The following is a 26404-nucleotide window of genomic DNA, read 5'->3' as shown; positions in this document are numbered from 1 at the left end:
TTTCCCTTTTTCGCGGCGCGCGCGGTGTGCCGCTGACAGGTTTGTTCCCGCGGAAGCTGACTCTTTTTGATATTGGACACGTCCTATTCTCTATTCTCGTCCTGGAGGGACTACGAAAACCTGAATGGAACGAGAACTAACCGACGGAAAAAGGGAAACGAGAAGTCAAAGTAGGCTTTAACTTTTCGCCGTTCCTCCCGTCTCTTCTTACCGTCCGCAACCCAGTTGCGCTCACTTACAATCGCGTGGCGCCGTAGAACAGACCGTTGCAAAAGCCAAGCTCATTTCATCAAAGGCACCCAGAAAGAAAACCGGAAATTCAGTCGAGTTCGCAACAAGCCTTGTGACTGAGGCCTTCTTTTATTTCGTTTTGTGCGCGTATGCAAAAATGAGGTCCGTTGGAACTAAGCGGAAAGTTTAAACACAGGACAGCCGAGGACACTGGTTTTAGATGCGGAGCATCTCATTGTTGAAGCTATGTCCCTCCCTTCGCCATGCGGGGTCCACAGCCCCACTGCGCATGTTCGGCTTGCTGAACGCCCGGGGTGTCTTACCCTTTAAGGGCTCCTAAAGCGACCATGTTGCCGGTGTCTTCCTGGGCTGACACGAGACGAGCACCCTTCACGCGCCTTCGACGTTTCGTCGTCGCCGGCGGCAGCGTGCGTCCGCGAGTCTCGCGGCCCGTGATTACAAGCAGCCCACATCCATTCGGGGAACGTGCACCGACCTCATCTTCAGCAACTTTAGGGTTCATCCACTACAACAGCCCTTGACTTTACATTTCACAGACCATAAGATTGTCATAATCAAAGCGAAACGCCAACCACAGCTAGACGTCTACCTACGTTGAACATGATGATGATAATGCCTAAATAAAGACAAACTCATACCACGAACAACGTCTCTCTATATATATATCTCTCTTTAATGGCTCTACACTCAAACACCCCCTCTCCCCCCTACAATCAAATTACACCATCTTCCCGTAGGGGAACCCTGAGTTGTATGCGAAGCAGCCATGGGGTCAACGCCATTTCCCATTTCGTAGTTCCGGTAAGCGAAAAGTTTGGTAGTTACCATGGAAACCAAACAGTAGAACGGTAGCTGCGTCCCTCAACCTAACGGAAACGACCAACTGAAAACTAATGGGCACTTCAATCGACCCCACGCCTGCTTCGCATACTGCTTTTGAGTGCCCTACGGGAAGATGGTGTCATTTTGTTTGCTTGTACCGAACACTGCGAATATTCTGATCGCACATAATGCGTGGTGTTAAAGCCTAGAGAGAAAATAGGCAAGTTCAGTAAGAAAGCATAAAAAGAATGAATTTCGGTGAAGAGTTACGCAACTTCGTAGTAGTCTTCAATGCCGCCTTTCTTTATGTTTATATCTCCCCTGAGGGGTTATCAAATGCGTTGAAATCGGTGTTAAAAGACGGTCATGCAACGTGGCATGCACAATTTTCGCTCACGACGCTTCGGCAGTAGCAAATTTCTCAACAGTCCTCAATGCCCTTTGAATTTATTTCGTCGGTAGCCGTTACGCATATCGAGCAGGGTAGACAGGGGGGGGGGGGAGACCTTTTTCGCGTACAGACGAACGTTGGGACAAATTGTCGCTGCATAAAGTCACACATAACCTAATATCATAAATGAAACACATTGGCGTAGAAAGTTCTCTTTCAGAACAGCAACCAACAAAAGTCTACGGTATCTGAAGTGTTACACCCCGAAAGCTGATCAGTGCGAATAGGCGTGCAAGCATAACTAAATGTTTTAGTAATCGTCAATAGGGCTTCCACTTCAGCCATTACCCGTATGTATAACATGGGTGACCAAAAGAAATCTTAAACTCTGGAAAATTGTGTAACGCGCTTAATCAAAAATCTTGAACTCTGGGAAACTCAGGACGCAGATAGGTGATTTCGTTATTTCGCTTGCCCCATTCAACGCACAATACAAGCATCAACCTCCCCATTGTACACGTGCCAGCAGCTGCGCCCAAACAAAGCAAGATATCCCGGGCTTGGAGCGCCCGGCTACGGTCGAGGAGGTTTCCGCACGGGAGCTTACCCAGCGGAAAATCGAGCCGGGGATCGCTGACTCGTTCAGTAGCTCCGGGGTCTTAATGCCATTGTATGGCGTCCACGCGTTGTCTCTCGCATAGAATTGGCATGCTCACCATCTCAATACACCGCATCGGCGCAGAAACGTGACAACAGCACGTGTACAAACGAATACCCCGATTGAGTAGCGCTTCCAGAGAAGAGGCAAAGCAACCTTCATTCTATCCCACCGCCGTCACGCATCTGACAATTTTTTGTGTTGCTCTTACCGTCTTACGTTTTTGTTGTCGGCACTTTTACTTCACCTTTGTTGCTCTCTAAGTTGCTTCAACACTGCCACCATCGCTTTCTGGTTTGGTTTTCATCCGCGAACAATGCGCGAAAAAAGCTTTCCTCGTCTTTCCTCCTGTACGTGCTGAATCTGCGGCGCGTGTAACCAGTAACGCTAAGGTCACCTCCGCGCCTGTACTGGCTTGTTTCTACGCAGAAAGATGGGCGTTGGGCTCGTAACATACATAAACCCCAAGCAATGCGACTCCGCACCCATCCCCACGTGTGGCCTTCCGGTAATGCTTTGCGCGCTTCCTCGCATGGCCACCTCACGCCCCCACGTCAGCAGACATGGATGCGCACAGGACCACATGATATGCAGCCTGTCGGGAACGGTTGAACGTTCCCAACACGTGACTGGCACCAAGATAAAGGCATAACGGTGAGCGCAGCTGAAGACGCGCGATATACCTGGCTTGGCACGGTCACGAATACGCGGGCGCCTGAAGAAAGGCCATTCCGGCGATATGCTGGGAATGCGAATCGAGTGCGGGCAAAGAGGAATAGTCCTTGGGGAAAGCGGAGATGTGATATCAATAAACAAAAACATCTACCACTTTCAACCCAAGGTGACATGGAGCCCGATTTTCAACGCCCAGTATTCCATAATTTTATGACTTCTAAACAAGAAACTTGTGGCATTAAGGCTTCGTTTAAAATTCAACTGACCTGTACATGCGTCAATGTGGGATTAGAGGAGCAAAAGTAATCTAGTCATTCGTGTGCTGAGCACGCATTTCACAATGCATTGCAGAAAACGATGACGTCACACAACAGGTTGATTTATTGTGGGGTTTAACGCGTCGACACTACACAGGCCAATGCTTGAATGTGGGCAAGTTGGTTGGAGTAATGAAACATCGTAAAATCCACGCATCTAAGGACAGGACACAAAGACAGAAAGACCCAGGACTAGCCCTTAGCTGCGCTGTTGCCATGTTTCATTGCTACACAGGCTATGAGGCGCGCCGGAATGGAGGTCTTCGGATTAATGTTGACCACCTGGGGATCCTTCACGAGAGCGGAAATCTCGACAACAGCGTTTTCGCTTTTCGCCTCCATCAGCAATTCTGACACCACGAACGGGATCAAACCCACGTCCTTTGGCACAGCAGCACCGCACCATAGCTACTGAGCCGAAGTTACACAAAAGAAGAGGCCGGACTTTGTGGGTGCCATAGCACTGTGAAGCGAAGTTCTGTATGCTTCACTAATCGTGCCCCGTCCCATCACCAAACCTCGCTCCACGTACGCAACTTTACACACATCAAGCGCCTAAAGAAAAAGATACTTCCCGTGGTCCCTCGCGTTATGAAGCCGACGTCTATGCGACTGCGCCATTCCGAAATGGTCGAACCAGTTTGAGTTTAAAGCGAAGCTGTCTTGGTTTTTTAGTGACCACGGTCTCGTCACCGAAACACTCGGAAGCTCTACAACCCGAACAACAGCGAACCAATCCTTCACCAGAAAGCTGAGCGTTGCAACCATCGTTGTCGTTAGACGAAGGGGATTTTGATTTCCTTCCCGCCTTTGCAACGTATACTCGTCGAGAAGCATGATACCATTCCCTGCAGAGGAGCTCCTCTGTTCTGCGTAGTCCTCGCACGGGAGGCCCTAACCCATCTACCACAACTATTGGCTGCAATTTAGGTTTTATAAACAGTTTATGACGCTATCTTTAATGTCAGCGCGAGAGCGGCGGTAACTTCATAGTCAGTTTTTGGTCTCTGCTTTACGAAACTGAGTGGGAAAATGATAGAGTGTGTACCGCTGCTCCTCCGTGCACGCGCGGTGTGGGTTTTACTTTTTAGTTTACTTACACGATGGCGTTATAGGGCAGATTTTTTTTATTTCAGTGACGATAGACTTGCTTGGGCTACGTGAACTCAGGATTTTCGGTCTGTCTTTCTGTTTTTTTTTCACTCGATTCAGCCACCCGGACGGCGCGTAGAATAATTTTGAAAGAAGTTTATGTAGAAAAAACCTTTCTCAACCCCGAAATCTGGGAACACCCTTCATTCGCGTCAACATAGTTGACAAATTGAAAAATGTTAGACTTATTTGAAGCAACATATAAATACATGACTGGCACTAGGTAGTGTTATTACAATTGAAAATCGATGCGGGCTTGAGATTTGCGAGAGCAAAGAAAATAACACTAGTGGAAAAGAAATATTGGGACCCTAAAGTTCAAAAAGTGATCCAGCCCAAGCCTATACCTGATTGCGGAATTCGACGTCCAACCGCAAATAAATGTTCACATATATGGTGAGCGAGCAGTAGAACACGGGAAAATTGAATTAACTTGAGCGAACCTCCACCACGTTCTTTCTGGGAGCATCGAGACCTGAGGCCATGAGAAGGAGGAGTGGGCCGGGGAGAGAAGAGGAGAGGTGTATTTATGCGGCAGAAAACTACCGGCTTTCGGCTACATTTGGAGTGAAGTGAGCAGGTACACGGTCATTTTGTATTTATTTATTTAGCGTAAATGCTCGTGTGGGCACTACATAGGAAGAGATTGTTTGGCGTTACAGCCAAAATAGAGTACATTTATCCGGCAGAACATAACGGCAAAGAATCTGTACATAGGTAAAAATTAAGAAACTAAAACTACATGGCAAAAAATAACGCCAGACAACAATACATTACGTTGAAATGACACGCAAAAGAAATAAAGCTGGTCGTGCGCACACAGACCAATGCACAAAGCAATGACTTCTGTTGTTTTTGCCCAAGTTTTTGGTTACGATGTGGTAAAATTTTAAAGGAACCAGAATCTCCAAGTGTGCTACTGTTATAGCCTTTCAAGAATTCATTCTCGCATCAGGACATCCATCCCCAGCAAAATCACGTTCGGGAATGCCATGGACATCCCAAAATGTACACTGCCATTTCCGCCTTCACAACCGTACAAACCAAAAGGGAATGTCTTCATTAATTTTTTTAGGCTATATTAAAGCCCACGGGGGCACCAGGTTCGTACGGCAGCCGCTAAGTCGGAAAGGACGTGTAGGAGTCTCTCGACCATGATTGGGACGGACACGGAAGTCAGCGGAAGTAGTAAAAGGGGGCGGAAAAAGTGAAGCCAGATTGTGAAGCCAGAAAAAGTGAAGCCATTCCCATCATTTTTCTTCCGCCGGAGTGTCCCGAAAAGAATGGCACGCGTGGTGACCCCCGCAGCCAAGGGAAATCTGAGCTGCCCGCATCCATCTTCGAGCATCGTTTGTCAACGACTCGGTGCCAACGATTACAGAGACGCATGCGCGCGAGCGCGTGCCCGGCCTGACAACGAAAATGACGATACCGGGAGGCGCTGACAGCCAAGCGACGTGCAGCGTAAGAAGAGCTTCGCCTTTGCCGGGCGCCGCCACTCCCTTTTTCCCCTTTCAGTCTAAAAACACCCGCGACCTGAAAGGACGTTGTGAATATACCTGACACGATTTTCCCTGATTTCGGTTTTCTTTCCTGGGAGTTGTCTAAGCCGTTCCAAACTTCTTCATAACATCCCTCTTAAACCTGATCCTCACAGATCCTAATGATGAGCTTATAGAAGGCGCAGCTTTCAATCTACGCAGTTTTATCTCCCATCTTTTCTCCTCACCGTCTTTTTTCTTTTGATGGCTTTTCCTCCTTTCGGGTAGGAGCATCTGTCTCTCGAGACTGCTCAGCTCGTAGCTCACCCAGGCAGACGGGACGTTCATCTTTCATGGGGACGATTGGAAGAGTACAACCGCGGATGCCGTGTGAGCGCGTCCTCTGTGTACACACAATAACACTTCCGATCGGAGCCCACCACCGCACATCCCCTAAGTATGCGGCGGACTTGCTCCTGGGAAATTTTCCGCGCGGTTAGCGTTTATTTGGGCTTTCGTTGGACAGAAACGACGAATGCCAGCGAGGTGCGAAGAGTAAGCGTGATGGAGATCACGCACACCTCCTCTCTTTCTTTCTCACAAGCAAGGTCGGCATTAAGTTCAAGGTTTCCCATCAGCTTGCCGTATGTGCAGTCATGTTTCCGCTCTTATCAAGACCGAGACGGGAGAAGACAAACGTACGGCAGGACACGGAAGGATGTCTTTTTGGTCGTCAATCTCTTCTATGAATACATCTCATTGAGAGGAACCGGAGGAGACAAACACTTTTTATCGTGGTGTGCACTCCGTCGGGATGTCTTCCATCTGTGATTTATCGTCTGGCCGACCAAAACACCAGGCGAAGAAGGAAGGGTGAATGAGCTGGCGCATTAAATCCCCCCGATGCAATAGCGGGCTAAATCTTAATTCCGTGTCTTTGGATGTTTTTTGCGCTTGTGTTTAGTATATTATATCCGAATATGACCATCCCTGCCCGTTTTTTAGGTTGTTTTTCGAACACTTGAAGTTTTGTAATTGATGCGTTGCTTTTGTGGTGTTATTTTCGCAGATGTACTTTTTCCTGAAAAATAGAATTAGATGGTTTGGGTTTATTGTGGCGCGCAGCAGATAATCGTGAGAGCATGAAGTTAACACGGATCGAGCTAGGAACTGGCAACGACGTGCTCCTCATTTATCGGATGATTGCAGCTGCGTTGTATTAAACGAAGTTGCGCACCTTTGATTACAATTTCTAGTATTAACTAGCTACATAAGACAGAAACTGATTCTCATGTAGCTCAGTACGAACCACGAATGTGTTTCCACGTTACTGTGAACTACATGATGCCCATGGCAATAGCTTCAAATATTCAAAGTTTTGCAGAGGCCGAACTGTGTGCGTTCAAAAGTAATAGTATTACAGCGAAGCTGCATACGTCTAATCTGTAGAAGGGACAACTTGGCTAGTTGGTAATGCATTTGGAACATCTTGAAGGTACCGCACTTGGACACGGACACTAGGAAAAGATGGGACAAACTACAGCGCTGACTGACAACGAATTTTTAGTAGAACAGACACACATTAAAAAAAACGGGGGAGTGGTGCTTTAGTGTGCCGTTTATTCATTTACATGAGAGACATTTTGAATTTTGAAATCGGTCTGGAACGTAAATATATAACGCGGGCCTTCATACACAGAGTTTCTTCATGCGTGTCACGTTTTAGAAATAACACGCTGGATTGTGACGTAAGTATGATGCGTAGTCACACGGGTTTAGCTTGTATTTAAACGTGTGTCTGTTTTAAACAAAATCAATTATGAGTCAGCGCTGTGGTCTGTCGGCTCTTTTCCTAGTGTCCGCTTCTACGTGCGCTACATTCAAGGTGCCTCAAATTATGTCTAATCCCCAAGTTCGCATTCCGTTGTAGCGGCTTTACTTGACAGCTCCCTTTCCCGCCTCCTCGCCACCGCCCACGCCTTTTTCACAATTTTCACGTTTTTTTTCCTCAACAGCCCTTTCAATGCACTTGTCTTGCTAAAACGCGGGTAAATCCACACGAAAACTTATAACATCTCTACCGCGTTGTAGCAATTCATATAGTAATCCGATTCCTTACGACTCACTTTGGTGTATCTCTAAGAAGAAGTTCAGTAGGAGAGAAGAGGAGGGCATAGAGTGAAACAATAATTTAAGCTTGCACTGCATTGAACATTATATGTAATTTTTGCCGCGTTATTGAAATGGTTTTGGAAGTGCGGAGCACCTTAGGGGACCGGCTTACCGTCGTAGGTTGTCCGGGGTCAAGGTATCTAGCCACCATATTCACGCAGCGTCGCGCACCCAACAGAGGCTTCGAAGAAGTCACCGCATCCCCCGGCCGGCATAAAACCTAGGTCTCTTGCAATACGGAGCTGATGTCAATAGAGCTCCGGCGCTGGAGGTTCCGTAACCTACAGCGCCGCTAGTGGCCAACGCCTCTGTGTCGTACAAAAGCAGACGACCCTCACCGTACTCCATGTGTTTTCAATTACAAGCCAGAGAGAAAGCTGGTTGTACCTAATTTAATCACACTGTAGTGCGTTTAAGTGACTGCATGCTGAATAAAATCCTCTAAAGGTAGTTGCAGAGGCTAAAAAAAATAATATCCGCTAAAACAAGCCAATTTAACGGCTTTCTTTTGAGCGAGCTGTCGCGATGTTAGTGACGTGGGACAGTATCCCCGAGTCGGGTGGTCTAATTTCCTGACAATCCTTATCGTTCTTTCTTCTTGCGTAGTGTTGACAAAACAGTTCTTAAGTATATCGTAAACACAGAATTCTGGCATACTCAAGACGACACGAGAAGCGAAGGCGACTCAGCGGACACTGCTGGCCTGGAACCACCTTGAAAACGAGTCGAAATTTTATTGTATTTTCGCAAAGTAAATGATTCTTGCTTAGCATTTTACTCCATACGATTTACGAACGGCAGGGTATATGTATACTAGCGAGTAGGTGAGGCAATAGCGTCAAATAAACAAATTAACCGCAATTAAAAGACACAACACAAGCACCAAATCGCATGTCCGTTATTGCAGAGGTGTGTAATTCTATATTTACATAACATAACACAGCCCACGTTGCACGGCCCAAATATTTACATGCGATCGTCACTGACTCTTTTGGTTATATCTACTGCAGGGGTCGGCAACCTACAGCCCGCGGGCCGAATGTTGCCCGCGGGGCTGTGTTATGCGCCCCCAACACGTCATCAGAACCCCCATGTCACTAAAAATCTAGAAGCCGACACGCCAGTTTTGACCTTAAATAGTGTTTGACGGCGAGACGAGGACAGAAAATTGATCGCTTCCAGCTGCATTGTTCCCCATATTCACACTTTGCCAGATTATTGTCAAATATTATTAGCAATCCGCTGAATTTTTTCTCTTTGCCTTCAAGCCTTAGGGTAGCATGGCTGGCTTCGGCCGCCAAGTGACGAGCGACCGAAGGGCACCTCACTTTACGAAGTAGAAAAGAAAATATTCGGGCTTGTGGACCATGATGAACTTGAACGAGATTACTTTGACGCATTGGCTTACCGAGGAACCATATATCGTGCCTCTAACAGCCTGCACTAGGCCATGAACTCTCGAAAGACACCCGGCAAGAGAGTCACTGCCAAAGGCACTGGGGGCAAGCCAAATTACCCTCGACCAATGACCATCGTGTGCAACGGTGCTCGGCCAGGAACCCATCCAGACGACCCTACTCACTGGGGCTCACGTACAACTCGGGCAGTTGGCATACCGATGGTGCAGGTTTAAACATTTAATGGTGAGGTACGTGGGTGCAAGGGGTTTTGGTACCGCGTCGGGGAACACACCACAGCCACACGAATGTGTCAGATATTGACAAGGTTGTAGCCAGCTATGAGGTAGCATCGCGCGTCCCGATGACAGACTAGCGTCAAGAGCGCAAGGCTACGACAGGCGCTCAGAAGTACGACTCAGCGGTTCCTGTCCAAGTAGACGACGGAACGCATGAAATGAAGAACGTCAAAGATGACATAGAGCCTATGCAGCACGTTTTCGAGTGCATCTTCGTCTCAGACTACAGAAATGGCGAGTCCTGACCATAACTTATTAAGACCCGACCAACTCAAACCGTCGAAGTATTGAAGGAGGTTGCAGTCATGCACGAATCACTGAACTGAAATTGGAGCCACATAAAAAACCTTTCTGTGCACTTCTCCTCAGTCCCAAGAAACAGCGAGATGTGCTCAAGAAGCCGCAGAGCCATATTGTCAGCCGAAACCCACGAGAAAAATAAACTTGTCAGAATGAGGGAAGACTCAAACAAAACCCGAGGGAGAAGAAAGGCTGATGTAGAAACGCCGCTAGAGTCGCTACAACAAGCCAACGGCAACACAGAAAAATTGAAAGTTCTCACACACCACCTTCAGTGCAGCAGGTTCAAGCGTAAGTGCCTACAAACGTTGCAAGAACTTGGATTAGACACCGAGGTTCGTTGTCATTCGCTTTGCTTTGGCAACTTCAGGCGGTACTGAAGGCTGGAAGGCGGAGCATGCACCGCTGGAGAAAAAAGGAGGCAGCACTTCCCGACAGCTTTCCCCAGATTGACCTCATGAATTGAAAACTAAAGTTTGAGAATTGTGGACATATTGCTCATTTGTCGTACCGATTCTGTCTTGGGCAACAGTGACAGATGTGATCAGTCAGTGAGAGATATGCTCATTCGTTGAAGCGGTGAAACATAAGCTTACGGTGCATGCCCATGTCTGCTGACTTTCTTGAAACCTTAGGATACTGTCTTCTGCCACTGTCTCGCTGTGCTCGCAAGACACCTATATAGACGTATCGGTCTGTTGAGAAAAGGAGTGCTCTCGCCATTCGGGGAAGAAACGTGACCCTCGTGGTTACAAACTACGTTTAAACAATCCGTGCTCGTGAGAGAAAGCGCAACTCAGCACAGGCAAGTCTGAAGCGCACCATTAGCGGCGCTTCAGCCTCTAACGAAACAAGGTATCCAAGCTGCTGCTCAACCTAACGGGGAACCTCGGGGTTATCGTGCGATAAGGAACGTGGTAGAGGAGTACTGAGCCAAGGGATCGTTACGCGGTTCCAGCTGAAGCCCTCCAATTACCAAAAATTCGGTTTGTGCTGCAATGCTTGTGTCAGAACAATGAGGGACGCTGCTTGTACCCTGAAGGACGCTGTATGCTCGGTAGCGGACGTAAACGTTGCGCGCGTGGGATTGTGTCTAATCTCCCGCTCATTCTGCGTAATCAGTGACCACGAGCACCATGGTTTAGACCCTTGTCAATAACGTCACCAGCCCTGCAACAGGCAGCCTTGGCTCCGGTATTGCTTCTGTGGTTGTTACGTTGCACATAGAATCTAGGCGCCACATGCATTACAGCTATTTACTTTAAATAGGCGGATCATAAAGGGAGCCCACTTCTGCAGTTACACACGCTGGTAGTATAAATCTAGACAAATTGATTTCCAATGGCGTCTCAGAAGGTCCCGTTCTCCTTTCTTAGAGGTCATTCAAAGGAAAGGTAGAATTTATATGGTAGAAATAACACGCTGTAACCCGAACAACATAAAAGAGTTATTCGCAGGCGCTATACCGTCGGCTCCGTAGACGCAAAATGAACGTTCGGAGGACATTCAAAAAAGATTCTCATATAGAATACATCCCCTGAAAATTCACTACTCCCAACACCAATTCGGTGTTCGCAAACGCGTTTTATCTACGTTGCTGTTGAACGCTTGCGCTGTGCGAAGCCTAATAGACTCCTCCGTGTATACTGCTGATGAGGTGAACCCTTTTTGCCGTTGTGGAGCTTGCGGAATCCCAGCCTGTACCACAGTTCAGCTGCGGCCTCGCAACATTGCATTCATCATACGAATCGGTTTGGTGCCGGTCGGTGCCCAATGTACTCCCTATAAGATAAAAACAACAAGCGGAAACCATGTCGACAAATTTTTACGACCGCTGTCCCAATGACAAACTATTCCTGGCTAGGAAGTGCCAACCCCGTAGAGGGTTGTCATCGGTTCTTGTTATTGCCGATAAAAGCCAAGCCCCGCCGGCGCTTTATTAAAAGAGCCGCTTCACTTCTTCAATTCAACCGAGAAGCCAAAGAATGTGTGGGAGACCAAGGGAATGGGTGTGAGAATGTATACAACCATGTGAAGACACAATGCAAATTTCCTCTCTCCAGGCTAGTGCACCGGCATCGACGCACTAAAGAGTCTCTGAATAGGCGCTCTTTAGGGTGGTGGAGCTCCCACCCTCCGCGAGACCGGAGAGATAAGACGACGCGCGAAGGGAAAGGGAGATAGGAATAAATCGATGCTTGGTGGAATTCTTCGCCTCCCTTGGTGCCTGGGGAGCGTATACAGCCTGAGGAGATTGCTGTATGGAAGCGGCACCAAATAGGAGGCGATGGCGTCCAGCCAACAGGAGAGCGAGAGGGAGGACCAGAGACTGCCTCGGATGCGGTTGCAATTAAGGGGAAAGGGCAGACCCGTGGGATGGAACGATTGGGGACTTGCCCAGAAACGCCCGCTGGGGCCAATGCACAGTGTCGTATTAATTCGGCGCAGCGTGGCATAGACTGACGCTACAAGTCACTCGACGAACAACTCGCAGCTCCACGACAGAAACCTCGCCCGAGTAATAACCGGAAAGTTCTCAATTATTTTGCGCGCGTATAACAACGCTAGGACCGAGGTGCAATGTTCAATCACGTCGAACGAAAGTTCCAGCGTTTCTTTTCAACGCTGCCGCAAAATAACGCAGACAGCTGGATGGGGAAAGAAGATATCTCATCAACACCTTTTCCTGACAAAATTATTTGGGTAGCAGTTAGCTACACGGAGTTTAATAACAAAAAAAAATACCGTACGCACATTCCCCCATTTTTTAGGCACATGTTCCCCCACTAGCAGCTGGCTAAATTGCGGTTTCTGCAACTTCGCTGGATTGCTATTTAAAAAATAGTGACTGTCTAAATATTAAGATTGAGCGTGACGAGGGTTGCAGACAGCTGCTACTTCTTATTCATAAAATCCTAATTTTTAATCAAACGGGTGTATAAAATGTTACTTGAGTCCCTTTTTTACGCCTCTTGCGAAACATAAGGCACTTCTGGTGATTTACAAACATTCTAAGAACCTATGCGAAATATATAACGGGATCACTGTTTCAAGAGTTGAAATCATTCATCTGGTATTTTGTAATAAAAAAGTACAAATGCTGTTTGACTAAATTGTGGCAATAAGCTACGGGAAGGTGACCACCGTAACCGAGAAGTATTTTGATTTGAAGGATCTTTGCAGGTGGCATGCATGAACTGCACATATGCGAATGTAAAATGCGGCAAGCTTAATCCTTGGAAATAATGAATAGGAGCTAAGAGAAATTACAGGTGGTACTGAATCACGTACAGGGTCTCGACAAATGCGCAGACGCACCCAGAGGATAGTTTATAGTCACACTAGTTTATAGTCACACTAGTTTATAGTCACACATTTATAGTCACCTAGAGGATAGTTTATAGTCACACTATAGTCACACTATAGTCACAACTATCACACTAGATAGTTTATAGTCACACAAGAAATACACCTTAGAAAAACTTGGAAGGCCCCATATGCATTCCTTGGGTAAATTGAGAAACACATATTAATGCGTAGCATTCATAGCTGTATACAACCACAGCCAGAACTGTATAACGCCCTGCATTTCCGCAAAAATGCAGATATCGCGGAAGTTCCACCTGTAATCGCTAAAATAGCGTAAATGGAGATAACTTGTCGCACAAGAGTTTGGAAACCATGAAGAATAAGAAAAATACAAAAATTAGGGAGCCCAGCAAAACCTGCAACGCCTTGTATGTCCAAAATAATGTAAATTTTGCGAAATTTCCACTTCTAATTGCTATAATGGCGTGAACGGAGATAATTTCTGGGATGAAATTGTGAAAAACTGGGAAAATAAGAAAAATATGAAATAATTACGGGAACTGGTCAACCGTGTAACGCCCCGGAATTTCCACAATTATGCCCAGTTTGGGAAAGTTCCAAAAGTAGTTCTTGTAATACCGTAAATGGAGGTAATTTGTCGGAAAAATTTTCGAAAAACAAAAAATAAGAAAAATAGGAAAAATTACTGCAAATGGCAAAATGTATAACACATGCCATTTCAATATTATGCAGATCTCCAACAGTACCAAGTGAAATCGTTATAAAATGAGGGCAATTGGAGGAATAAAATTTTTAAATTAAAAGAATAACAAAAATAAAAAAATATTTATTGAAAAGGGTGAACTGTAGCACCTGCATTTCCACAATGATGCAGATTTCGCGACAGTTCCACTTGTAATCGTAATAGCGAAAGCGGAGACAATTGTTTGAAGGAAATTTTGGAAATTAAAAAAAAAACAAGATAAACATAAAATATTTAGGAAAATGTGAACCATGTAACTCCCTGCGTTTCCACAATAATGCAAATTTTGCCGAAGTTCCACCTATATTTATTATATCAGCATAAATAGGATAATTTGTACAAAAAAAGTTGACTCAAAAAATAAAAAAATAAAAAAAGGAACATCTCGAACAAGTGTAACCCCCTGCAATGCCACAAGAATGCAGATGCAGATTTCGCCAAATTTTCAAATTTCATCGATATAACAGCACCATTGGAGATAATTGGTGGCATAAAATTTTGAAAAACTAAAAAAAAAACAATACCGGAAAATGGCAAGTGGTATAACGCTCTCTATTTCCACTACAATAAAGCTTTCGCCGATGATTCCATTCGAATCATGTTAATAGCGTAAATGGAGATAATTGGTCCGACAGGAATTAGGTAAAACCACAAACATTTGGCTGTAAAAACTCACACTCAAGAATGCTACCCTGTAGAAGATAATTCAATGAATTTCTGCAGAAATTTTAGCTTGGTTTCTATGCATGGATGATTTTTCTGGTTTCAACAAGCGAGAACAGGACATCATATTTGCCTTCTGCGCGATGTTCGGCGGGAGAAATTTAGTACCACCATGAACGAACACATTGAAATAAATATAAAGTGCGGCTTGTTTACGTTACAATGTTGTTGTGTTTAAAGTTATCCGGTACAATATTTAAACATGATCGAAATAATAGAGATCCACCACTTGTGTCAGTCTGACTTGTTATATTTGTGTCAGGTATAAATTGGTAACCCTGATCTTTGCCAGAGAAAATGGTAGTTTGTTTTGAGGGGCCATTCAGCACAATGGGCTTGCACGTTGACCTCTCCCATAATTGAAATACAATAGGCGGCACGTAACTCCTTTTCAGTTTTTTCAGTGGGTGTGCATGAATGGGAAGTCGCTCTGAGCAGATATTTTGAATCTAGCCTTATATTTCTTTGCACTGCAGATCCGCCATGCCAAACCCGCGGTGGTAATAGTAGTTGTCGAGGAATTCCCCCTGTTTTAATGTACAACGAATGAACGAACGAATTCTCCGACACTACCTATATGACAACTATTCTTACTCCTATTATCATTAACCTGTCTGGCTGTTTAGGAACTAAAATCAATTCACTTCTCGATGCTTTATTTTTGTACTATTTTTTAAACGCTGCATTAATGATGATTTGGCATATCGAGCACATCACCTAGGGATTATTGATGCATAGCTTTCAACCTCTCACTGACGTTGTCTGTTGTCCACCAAACCGTACTGCAATTCCAACTTCCTTTGAAGGTGGCGATGATCGTGGAAGTGACGAAATATTAAAACACTTCCCGTAATCATAATCGAACGCAGTTCCCTCGCGTTAGAAATACGACGTTTATGAAGACGACAGTTAACGTTGCACTAGAGGAAATATTTGACATAATAAATTGCCATCTAACAATTTTTGGTAATCTTTGACGCTATTGTCAAAGAATATGTAGTTTTCATGTTTCAGGATCTACACATTTTTTTTGTTGAAATCCGGCATGCTACAAGTGTTACGCTTCCGCATTTATGTAGGTTATTCGCCACCGTATTTCCTTGGTCTATTTTCGAAACGGTTGAAACACCCTATGTTAGCAGTGTTAGGTTTCGGTATTTTCGGGGAAATCATCTCCGTTATTTCTTGGTGCATTTGCTTAGATTTTTATACTAATGTGCGTACTAGTAATTTGCAGACGTAACCTTTGTACTCTCACTGGCCTAGCATTCTCATTCAAAATGTGTTTTTTTGCTTCCAGTGAGTGGCCCCTTTATTCATGTTTTTGGTGTTTTTGTTCCCACAGTACCTTACTTCGTAGGAATTAGCGGCATTTTTCTACAGTCTTGTGGGCCTCATGGGTGTTTTGTTCCTGTATTGGAACAGCGGTTTGCTGCAACTTTTTTCTTCTTGGAAAGTGCGCCAGTACGATGACTGCCTGCGGCTACTTGGGTTCTAAATTAAAGGGTGACAGATTGATTGCTTATGTTATTACCCGGCCTCATGTGAAAATTTTTTCGCGTCAACTTGAAATATTCACTTGAAGCTAATCTTAGCTTCAACACAAATGTTTCATTTATCACGCGGTGAGCTGTGACATTTTGGACGCTTCGCAGGATTTGGCAGAGTTCCGTAATCGGCGTCCTTTCTGAAGATGTTATCTTCTGTCTGTTCTCCCGCTCTTGGGTATACGGGGATCCATTTAAAGCATACGGGGAGGCATTGATTCTTTTAATAAGTACCCCATTAACTTTCAATTCTATCTACCATATTATTGAGTGCCCGTAAGGTAGCACGTATGGTTTTTCTATCCAGCTGATTCCCAGGGCAACTGGAGTAGTACCTACCGGATTATAATGCTTGTTTTTACGGTCAGGAAGCAAACTGAAACTGTTGTACGTATACTGTGCAGTTAACCATCAGGGCAAACGCATTTCGAATAGCATGGGTGATGTCTGGGGCTGTTTTGTATTGAGTGAGCCTAACTTACCATGTGAGCGTAAGGAAAATATATAAAGACAGGTATTATGAGATTTTAGCAAATATTTATCTATGTCGCTGCATATAGAGTTTTGCCTGATGGCTTATATCCATCTAAAATATTGTAGAACCATCCCTTAAACGCGACAAAAAAAAAAGCTTGGTGAGCTCAATTCATTCAACTGTTTTGCAAAGATATCTTTTACAGTACGGCGACGTTTTCTTTGACAGTTTGCGTGGCGTTTCGGCATTTTTGGTAACGGTGAAAGAAAACCTTGTCGGCAAACCTGAGCGTTTATTAGGTAAATTATGGTGAGGTTTCAAACTTTCTGACATGTAGGCAGCACGGGATGCAGTCAGTTCCAACAGCCTTGAAGGGAATACCAGTGGTCAAACATGCACTTCACAAAGTGTAAATATCAGGTGAACTTTATCACCAGTGGCAGCTATTGATGTTGAAGTGAAAGTTGAGGTATATTTATTGCATCATGGAGGTACAATATTTGATCAAAACTAAGACAGAGAATCCGAAAAAGGACCTAAATTGTTGCGTCACAGAGCCTTGACCACCTTTTGCCTACTTTGCAAGGCCATGTGCATTGTATAAAGGAGATCGCATCACACTTCGAAACACTTTACTGCGCCTTCCAGCGTGCCCAGCGGACTTGGTCTGTGCTTGACGTTGTTCTCTTCATAAAAGGGCGGGCACGTTGCACCATTTTAGCCGAAGTGCTTAAGCTTGGTGCTACCTTTGTATTCTATGAATTGTCTGTAAAATTACAATGTACAAACTTTTCTTATTTTTGGTTTATTGGAAAGCTACTACGCAATGACCATTCAAAGCTTTTAATGATACCAAAGTAAAATCTGCCATACAAAGTTTATGAATTTTATTGTGAAATGTTTATGCCATACCCCGACGCTGATGTCGAGGCCAGAAAATATGTCTCGCCTAATGTAGGCGTATTCGCTTACCTACTAGTGCTCTTTTGCAGCTTTTAAGGTAAGAATCCATTCCCTGTCAACTTTCAAATACTTAGGTCAGGTGTAAGCGCCCATCCGAAAGAAGCTTCAACACTCCTTAGCAGTGGTTCTCTAACTGGACTCTGATTCGTAGTTTCAATCATATGTTCGTCATTTCAGAAAGTACTTTCCAATCGACGCAGTAACATTCATTCAAACGCCGGTGTATAAAAACTTCCGTCGCGTTCATCTGTCAGCACAGAGTTTTGATGCGCGACGAGGCAGACACTGCTTGCTAAAGAAGGCACCTTGCACTCGGCTACTTTGCTGGAGTGGAGACGGGGATCCGCGCATCGACCTGCGGGGCGCGAGCTGCGCTTTTGATTACCAATTACGGCCTCCCCTTGCAGGGGTTCGGACCGTTTCCCGACTAACGACACACGCGGACCTCCTGCAAGAAACAACCCCGGTCCGCTGCAGCATGACGGATGTTGGCCGAGTTTGGTCGAAAGCCCGCTGTGTCCGCTTCAGATTTGCACGCACTTACATTGACAATTAAACAATATAGAACAGCCATGACCCCTAAAACGGGGTCATGTAGACGTGCTTGCACCACGGATGGCTTCTGAGATGCGAAAACACCCGAGTTTATTTTAATGGCACGTGTTCATCTGGTATGTGTCCTGAGAAAAGTTCAACTTTGCGCTGGCGTTGTTACGGTTTCCGAACTCATCATTCGAGTTTCTGAGCGTACAGCTAGAACATATTCGCCATGTTGGGGAATTTGCAGCTGCTCTATTTTTGTTAGACACCTAAAGAACTCTATATCATTAAAGATGATTCACTCCTTAAACAAGTAGAGCGCCCAAAATTTTCTTAGGAGTAGGGTATATCAAAGAAATGTTTTAAGGAAATGTGGGCGGATTAAAAGATGCGAGGAATCAAGCTTGCATGCTCTTGGCCGCCACAAAATGTGCACAATATGTGTGTGGTTGGAAAATTCCTTGGTCATGGTGACGCTGAAGTACCTGTCCGTATTAACAGAGCCAAGCAGGGAACCGATGATCTTATATACAAAGAGGCTAGCGTTATCACTTGACTGGCGACTTTGCATCAGATTAGATTTTGTGACATTTTGTTTATTAGCCGCACAACGCCTCAGGCACTTACGTGATGGAGGTTATTTTCAGTGGTACAGCCGTCAAAGTTGTACGAATGTTACTATGTTTACGCGCTCAGCTTTATAATCTAGCAGGGCTATGGCTGGTACAAAACTATCAGAAAATTCTCTATGGGTATATAAACAACTTCCTACAGGACACTTCATTTCAAGAGGAAAATTCTAAAGTTATTTTTGTGCACATATAAGTGCAGGGTACAATCTCTCAAGAATGATTCATCAGAATACAGAATGGGGGTCGTTGTCACTGCGGGGTTTGGGAAGCAGAAATTATTGAGCCACAGTGAAAGCCTTCACAGATCTAAATGAAATATACCCATTTCAAATTAGTGATGCTAAAACTTGGAAAAATAAGAAAAAAAAGCCGGCAAGACAATTTTACAAGAATAATTTTTTTTTCAAAACCGTATTCATGGACTCAAACATTATACTACACATCAGCTAATTACAATGTGCGCATAAATGACGTACCCCTCTGATTTGTTCAGGATTAATTTTAAAGAAATGGGCCAGTTGTTGAACAGGCAACTAACGTCATCGGCCTTGTTTGCAGGAACGACATTTCAACCTGCGAAGACACCTTTTACCCATCCGGTCTGCACTGACATTGGATAAATGTTAGACAAGATTTCCGTATAATGCATTTATACGTTATAATGATTTTTAATTAATCTTGCTAATTCGTCATGAGCATAAATACTTCGCTTTTCCAATCAGCTTGCGTATTTCGGCTGATATGATCAATAGCGGCCCAGTCGAAAAAAATATTATTGTGCATCAGAAGATAACAAGTCAATATAATTTTAGTCAAAAATAATGCAAACGTTTTATTCAAATAAACATCTATATTCAAATGAATGGGGCAGCAACGCAGCAGCATGTGTTGCACGAAGAACGAACAGGAAAAGATCCTTGGCGTTCGAGATTAGTCTGGACGCAAATTCCGCTGTATGCCACATCCACTAACCTTCAAGGTAGCTCTCACTCTAGCTGAAAAGGCTTGTAGAAACACTTTTTTTGTGCTGTTGAACACAGTCAATAGTTACTGAATGGCGCTGTTCCCAACAGCTTCGCTAGCCGTCCACTTCTGGAGGAGTAGAGGTCTCCTCAATATTGTCTTCATGGTTCAACGAAGTAGCAAAACGCTTCATCGTCATCGACAAAGCAGACGTAAAGCCAGGTATAAATTACGCAAAAGGTACGGACATATAAATATGGGCGGTCGGTATTTCATGATAGTCAGTGTCCTCATCTTTCCTTCTATTCTCACCGCATTGAACCACCTCGCATGGGTGCCCTACTGCCCCATTGTCTATAAGGAAAGTTGCAAAGGCAATTATTTGTGTTTAAAATTCATCATGAATCCCAATTCCACATAGATCAGCACCAAGGTGACCCGGACACGCTTCATGAGCCCGCCATTTCGGGCTCTTTTATGCAACGTATTTGAAATTGCGAACACACAGTGCACCGTTCGTTTTGTCTCATCAATCGGTCTGCTTCTTTGAACAAAATCCCACAACGTTGAGAACACAGGCGACTATTGTGACAACTGACCATCGAGGCAGTAAAAAATGTTCACTTACCGACTTTGAACGTCGCCGTCGTCAGCGACACCGTGAAAGCTGTGAAGTCCTCATTATTGCCTGGAAAATAGAAAAGTGCTGTTATGTACACCATTTGTAAATTTTCCAGGAGCACGTTATGTGAATGTACTATGCGCGATCAAGAAATTGTGGTCTGCACATATAATTACCACTTCAATTTTTTTTACTTTGTCGGGGATACCAATTGTGGTTTTACATGTATTCAGAAGAGCTTCACGTGCTGTAAGGATGGACAATCATAGAATAGCTTGTATCTGTGCCCCTACAGAAGACATGATGTTGGTGTAAGACATTATTGGTAGAATGCTTTCCATTGCTTAGTGACTATTTCACACGAATTGCTTTTCTAAAGCAGAGTTTAACTTAACGTACAAAGGAAAATATTGTAGCTTTTTGTCTGAGCTGTACGTTAGGTCAAAAGCAAATGTTTAGGAACCACAGCTTTTTTTGGTGAGAACGTCTCTGCTTGGGGGCCCTAACAACAAGAGTGTACGTTTTTACGGTAGCTTAGGAGCTAAGCAATGACAGGTGCTCTGCGGCTTGTGCATTGCAATTTTGAAGAAAAAACACGGTGAAATATGTAATACCATGGTCACTGAACTCTTGTTCAAGACATTTTAACATTTTAGTATAGTTATAGTATAGGTAAGTAAAGGTAACATTATTATAGGTAACAATTATTATAGGTAACATTTTAGTATAGTTTATATTTGCAAGTTGGTCAAATGTTCCCACACTACTGAAATGTATCAGTTTGTATTTTGAATGAGTTCACTGTCCTGAATGAATGGGCTCCAACTGAATGTAATTTATATGGCACAATACAAGCACAACTTGAAGTACATTTTTATCTGTAAACATCAAGTTTTATTCTGAAGAAGTGGTCTCTCAGCTTTTCTTCAAAACAAAAGTTGCTTCGGGGCTTGAAACTGTAGGATTGCCTTTTCTAAACTCTTCATGTGGTTGGTTTTATTGTCCCTGGTTCTGGTTGTTTTGAAGGAGTAACATTTGGAAAGGAAATTTTATATCAGTCATATGTATTGCACAAAATTATGCGCAATACCTAGTCCGCTTGTGAACACTCTTACTTCAAGTCCGGAGACCGCATTCGACTTTAAGCCCGCAAGGCTCAATCTAGAGCTATACACACTTGCTATCCGTCACTTGCTACCACCTGAAATATACTCAATTAAAATTACAGTCTCAGTTCATACCCAGAAATAAATAACCCTTGCGACAATTACAACCATGCTGACACATCGTGTAGAGCCCTGCTTGATTCTAATTTATATTTATTTTTTTTAACATACTACAGCCCCTTTGGGGCTGTTGCAGAAGTGGGGTTAGGTACAAAATATCGAATTAGGAAAACCAGGATACAGCCATACATGAATAAATTATGCAGAATATTTGCCATACAGGCAGATCAGGACGCGGAAAGAACGCAACAGTAAAGAAAACCTATAATGGGCGAGGTCACATGTGTACATATTGGGAGAGTATGTATAACACGAAAAACACAAGTATGTCGTGCGCACATCAACGTGCGCTACAAATAGAATGTTTTTACACCGATGCACTGATACACAAAGTTCGCAAAAGAAAACAAACACAAAAAATTATTAGCAAGGCATAGACAACCCATTTTCTACTGCTGCCAAAACGTTGTGTGATTGAAGGGAACAGACGCTGTATGGCAATGAAATTTATGGTTCTATGGTGCGGGGAACAAAAAGCTAAATTTAAACGGGTTGATGCGTGGGTGATAAGGGGGAATGTTCAGGGGGGTTCTGCTTCTTGTTGTCGAAGGCTTGGCCAGGGTGATATACTTAGAAGTTGACAAGCGATGCGTAGAATGAACGACGCGGTGAAAAAAATTTAGGGAATCGATGTGTCGGCGGGCAGACAGTGTTTTTACGCCAAGTAATGGCACGGCTGCGGTTGGGGAAACGTTGCGGTCGTATCTGCGGCAGATAAACCGGACGGCTTTCTTTTGCACTACCTCGATGCGCTCGATGTCACATTGTTTGTGTGGATTTCATACGGTTGAGGCGTGTTATAATGAGGTATGTCCACCAGATTGGTTGAATTCATCCTACTTTTATATATCATTTCATATATTTACACTTTCGCCGTCATACTTTATTCACAGTAATGTCGTAAGCATTGACAGTATCTATCGAAATGCTCCCAATATAAATTATGACCTTTTATCAGCCTTGAATTAGTTCAGCTACTCCATGGAGCACCGCCGCTCCATTTGCAGCTCTTGTAGCATTTTCCCGGAAAAGGAAAACGTAGAGAGCCACCTCGGTGCCATGTGATTATGCCCAATTTAGAGTTCACGATGCGCCTCATTATCGAGGTGATTTCTCTACGAACATGAATTCTATTTGGCGCCAACAAGCCGCCATCTGGTGGGGGCTCCACTTGCAGGAGACACCTGCCCGGACTATGGCTCACTGTCTTTGATTTGTAACGAGATGTACAATCCGACAAGCCTAAATTAGCTCCTAACGGTATCACATAGCCCCAGGTCTGTAACGCGAACACCTTCCCGAGAAAAGAACGCCGCAAGAGACCAGGCAATAATGGTGCAAGCTTAATCCTTCTTATTAGGCTTTTTTGTGTGGATCTCGAGCAGGTGCGATGGTCATCACTCCTTACAGACGCATGACAAAGAAACTGTGGACGGGTGGTAGCAGAAAAAAAGTTGTGGAGGTTGAAAGCTTTCGAAGACTTTTGTAATGGAAAATGCTTGCCACGCGCAGAAAGCACACTTCAATTTTTCCTGAAAGGGTGGCTGCCATAGTGCCTAACACCTATCTCGTCAATATAGTTGGCACTAGCATGTGCAAAAAACGTGATAAAAATACTTTGTTGCTAAGCAACACACCACCAATGCTACAGTACACACTAATGCAAATTTCAGAGCAGCTGTTTTATGTTCTCTCGTTGCGATACACCAAGGCAAAAAAGTTTAGAAAAGACATGCACGAAGGTACATTTACAGACAACTAAGCCGTTCTCTTACACGGCGCAAACGCGCTCCACGGATGCATCGCATTGTCTCCCATTATGATATCGGTGGACGCGTTCACCGCTTACCTTAAAAATGAAACCGACGCCGCGGTTAATCTATGCATGAACAGGTGCGTGACAGCTGTGCTCTAAAAATTTAGCCCTACTACCCTCATTGCTTACTCATGCTTCCACTATACCTTCCATTGCTTTGCTCATTGCGCTTGTTCGGTGTCACCGATATTCAATTTGCGGTGACCTCCGCGTTTGTTCTTTTCCTCTTCTATCCATTAGCACTGCAGGCACCACCATAGGTCAGTGCCGGAACAGACATTCGAAACCTGAGTTTAGAACCTTTTAAAGACGATAGTCTTTTTTTGGAAACTTAAACGCAGAAAATTTGGTATGTCTGTCTGTCTGCCTGTTTGTCTGCCTGTCTGTCTGTAACTCGATTCAGGCACCCGGCCAAAGTGAAACAGAAACTGCGCAATAGTCTTATATAACCACAGCCAAATGTGAACGTATCAATCCGTTGTTAATCATCATGCTTGTCAATATTATTGATCAAGAACGAGGCATTACGCAAATATCAGGCAAAAATCAATACATGAGTGATAATTGCAGTGCTCTATATTAAAACAATTCACGAATGCTAGGTTTTTTAATAGCGAATAAAATACTGCGTCAACGGCAGAAGACGGTCCCCTGCTGTTGCCCGCGCTACCTGGCGGGATTTAAAAAAAAATAAAACTGCGACAAGAAGGAAAGGTTCCACTGGAAAGGTTTTGTGTTTCGTTTGAAATGCTCGTGAAACAGGGCAACGCGGTTCTATAAAAAGTGTAGTATTGTGCCTTGATTCACGTGCGTTTCCGCCGTATGGCAGCTTTGGCTGGCATCGAGGCACTCAGCGTGGAGCAGTGGAACGCGGTAAATTTAAATTGACTTGAGCAAACCTCTAGCGCGTTACCCTGAGAGGAAAGAGAGATAGCTTAGCGCGACAGAGAAGGAAAGCATTTACTTGCCAGGGGCCAGTCTACTATTGGCTTTCGTCGACATTTGCAAGCAAAGCAGCAGACACGCTGTCAATTTTTGTCACACACATTGCCCTGTTTTCCTCTTCGCTCTCTCTACACTACTGCCGTCGTCTATTCTCCTCTCCGCTGTATTACCCTCTCTTCGTCTCTTCTCCGCCTCCTGTTTGCTCGGGTACATCGCGGCTCTTCCGCGATGTACCCGATTTGTGTGGAAAGCGTCCTTAAACAATGTGTTTAATCACTGCTAAGCAAAAGCAGCCCAGGTAGCTCTTATTACGTCTTCTCGTGACTTCACGAGGCTCCCGAACGAAGTACAAGCATTTTCCTATTTCTCGCTTGTTCTCTTTAAGGCATTTCTTCTCATGGTCGAAGTCAGTGAAATTCCACAAGAAAAGCTATGCTTACGGTATCTTTCAGAACCGTGGAGTAACACGCAAGTGAATATGATGGGTGTCATTCTAGAAATTAGTTGAATTCACCGAGGAAAGCTATACGTACTGACCATATCTGTTGCACTCAGGGACTGACATGTCGGCCTCTAACTTGTGTGTAAGCAAACTGAAATATTTTCTCCATCTCGGGATTGGTTGGGTAACAGTGAGAGACGTCGCGTCTGTTTTCCATTTATTTCTAGCTCAAAACTGAGATGCGCACAGGGGCCATTCTACGAACATAAAATGTCGCCATCTCTCTTTACCCTCGTATTTGTTTAAGACGGGCCGCGTTAAAAGTTCGCTGCCACTAACACACCATACCCTGAGTGCACGTTTTTCAGAAAATTCGCCGCGCAAACGTCTATTTTCCTTTTCCCGCGGTCTCGCGGGTGCTCAGGTATGCAGGCAGGGCCAAAGAAAAAAATCCTCATTGCGAGTTGGTTGCCACGCTAGAAGTGCAGGGACCACCAAGAAAGTTGGAGCTTGACATATCGTCATATCTGTTAGACCTCGCCCGGCAGCGCACGGCCAGTTTCGGTCTCGCTTCTTGACATGAGGGTATTTCTAGGACTTCTCGCCTTTTGCTCGCTAAGGAGGGAAAGAAGAAATCGACGACCAGGTTATGCAACCTGTCTGCCTAAGCACAACGAACGTGCCAGGAGACTTTGCACTTTGCACTTCCGTGTCGTCTCCCTTAGTAGGCACTCCCAAACGGCCTGAAAGAACAACAATAAAATAAAAAAACTTTTCAAAAATAAAAAGTGCCCTTGGAAACACGAACAAAAACGACATTTCTAAAATAAGACTCACTGCGCGAAGCTACGCGAAAAAGGAGAAGAGGTAGGCTTTAGTACGGGCTATCACGGTTCGAGAGTTAGCGCAGAATGGAAAAAAAAAGTTGATTTCATATATTAGAGTCGCATGAAAAGTGGCAGTTCTCTCCGCGACTGGCCACAGTTTAGACGGGACGGCCCCCCACGGAGCGGCTTCCCTTTCAGTCTCTCACTTTGTTTCTTTTCCTGGCGTCCCAGGGGGGTCCAGGGGAGAAGACGTTTTCGTTTTTTCGCCTGAAACTGCTTCGAAAGAAAATACCGGAGGTCACCAAACGTAGGTAAATTTTTCACTAAAAGAGCGGTCAATTTTCGCTCGCTCATTTTAGGTTCCTCTACTCTGCTAATGTTTAAATTGCGACATAAACGGACGACTGTCACGTACTCGCAAATGTAGCGACAGTCCATTTGTGTGTGGTGCGCCTCCCCTAATACGACTACCCGCTCCTGATCTCCTCTGTTTGTTTACACTACTGAAACCACTGTACGTAATCTTTGAAAGTGAAGAAAAGAAAATCAGCACACAAAAGATACACAACAATACAAAATAATACATTATTCGCATAGCTGAAAGACTTATTACCATCTCAATTTTGGAAGTGCGG

Source organism: Haemaphysalis longicornis, unplaced genomic scaffold (assembly GCF_048455015.1).
Source record: "Haemaphysalis longicornis isolate Haplotype H1 unplaced genomic scaffold, Haemaphysalis longicornis Haplotype H1 scaffold_4, whole genome shotgun sequence".
NCBI classification, from domain to species: domain Eukaryota; kingdom Metazoa; phylum Arthropoda; class Arachnida; order Ixodida; family Ixodidae; genus Haemaphysalis; species Haemaphysalis longicornis.
This window is presented reverse-complemented; position numbering follows the sequence as displayed.